The following is a 2292-nucleotide window of genomic DNA, read 5'->3' as shown; positions in this document are numbered from 1 at the left end:
AGAGGATCACTTTTTTCCCACGTTTTATGTGTGTTTGTTGAACGAGACACTCCTGATAATATGATAAAAATAATAAAATATTCTTTCTCAATAAAAAATAATGGGATGATTATCCATGTAAACTATTCAAAAAAGGAGCTTCCACGCCTCAAAATAGGACTGACTTCAACAAAAGAGCGGGCGTGATCACTAGGCTATAACATGTTGCAACATAAGATCTAATTTATATTAATTAAATGAAGTAAAATTAAGAGTAACCTGCACAAATAAAATAAAGATATATTCAAGAAACAAAGTAAAACTAAGAGTAACTTGCACAATTTTGGCAAAATTTATTGATGTCAATAACCCTGGCTGGTCGAAAAACAAACAACTAACCTCTGCTTGTGTATTTAGAATAAGATGGAAAAAAAAATTACACAAATAATTTTTATCATTGATGACCGAGTCCGACCATCAAATACAAATAAAGATGTTTGCATTAAATAATCCATATATATAACTTTTTTGAGAAGCAGAAGAAGCACGCAACCACTTCGAGTAGAACTTGGCCACTTTTGGTGAGGATGGGCCGCCAACAGGAACAGTGTACCTGGTTTGCAACACATTTCTAGTTCCAGCCGCCAGAAAACAATGTTTGTGATGTGAGGTTGGAGTTAGTGGAGAAGAATACATGGCGGCCTTCGGCGGCGCGGAGCAGCGTGTGAGAAACCGTGAAAGAGAAATAGGCTTTAAAATATAATGATGGTGAGGGATGAGGAGAAACGATACGATGTGGTAGTGGTTGGTCACAATGAATGGAAAGCAGCGGTTAGTGATGGTTACAGAAGCATTCTTTGTAATGAATGGTAGAAAATATGGTCATATTGAAACTATTTCTAAATGCCGTGTGGAATATGTAATGATGCCATAAATAGAAGGATATATCTAATAGAAATTCTAGGACCAAATCCATGGAATAGAATTGTCAGTTGAGAAGATGAACCAAACTCAATAGATTTGTCTTATCAAAAAAAAAAAAAAAAATTTCAAAAAAAATTTAAGATGAAAACAATAGAATTTTATTGAGAAAAAAGATTAATATAAAAGAACATTGCTTAAGCACGTTAGAATTGGAGGTTCATCCAAACCTATGGCATAATGCTCGAGAGATAAGATCATGACCAAACTATTTATAGGTTAATAAAATTTTCATGGTTAAGAATGTAATTTTCTTAAGAACGGGGCGTTTGAATGTTGGAGAAATGATTTTTTTTTTTTTTCTCTCAAAAAAAAAAAACATTTAGTTTGGAATCATCAACTTATTTCAATATGAATCAGATGGTATACTATTTACAAGACCGCAATAGGGACTGCAAAATGAGACCCGGGACCCCCCAATAATATGCACTAGGACGCCATGTGCAAATAGTGGAGATGTGTACGAGGGGATTGCTTTTGTCTCTCTTGTATTAATTACAATGTGTTCCTCTGATATCAGGGAGACTGGGGATATACAGAACTAATTACGTCGAGTCTCCAGACATTTAGAAGTGTACCGTACTATTATCACTCCCTTTGATTATGATCTTAATCTTCCTGATAAATTTGCTATATCTTAATCAAAATTATAACTCTAATAACCATTTCTCCTAAGTGTAGGCACTGATATTTCATATAATGAAGAATACATGCCAAGTGGTTGACCAAATACAAAATGGTGGGGGTGGAAATAGACCGGACTAGGCCGGCCACTCTCGTTTCCATGGCCTACCCAAATTTTTTTCGAACTCCATGCCGGACGTATATATGCCCAAAAACTTTAGCCCATCCTGGGCCCGATCCAAACCCGATTAGACCACCACGAATTATCCATTATAGTTATTAATTGGACTAGCTCGAATCCGATTGAAACTTAATTTTTTATATTATAGCTTCACATTTTTTTGATGGAATACTGTAGTTTTGCGTTAGCAAACATTTGAGATCAGAAACGTACTTATTAAAAAGGCAAATTGATATCACAACTGGAGATGACTTTCTATTTTCTAAGCAGATCATAAATAAGTACCTAAGTTCTAGCTTTGAAGCCTGAGCTCAGCTTGTGTCCAAGCCAATGATATGCTCGACATTTAAGCCCAAATTTTGTCTACAATATTTTGGGCCGAGCCCATAATTTGATCCAAAGTTGGCATGGCCTAGCCCCAATTCCAATCCTATAATACCTGGAGTCACTGTACACGCATGGTGGAAATACTTACCTAAAACTGGAGTCACTGCATGCATATAGTGGAAATACTTAACTAGCAGCCA

Source organism: Elaeis guineensis, chromosome 2 (genome assembly GCF_000442705.2).
Source record: "Elaeis guineensis isolate ETL-2024a chromosome 2, EG11, whole genome shotgun sequence".
NCBI lineage: Eukaryota > Viridiplantae > Streptophyta > Magnoliopsida > Arecales > Arecaceae > Elaeis > Elaeis guineensis.
This window is presented reverse-complemented; position numbering follows the sequence as displayed.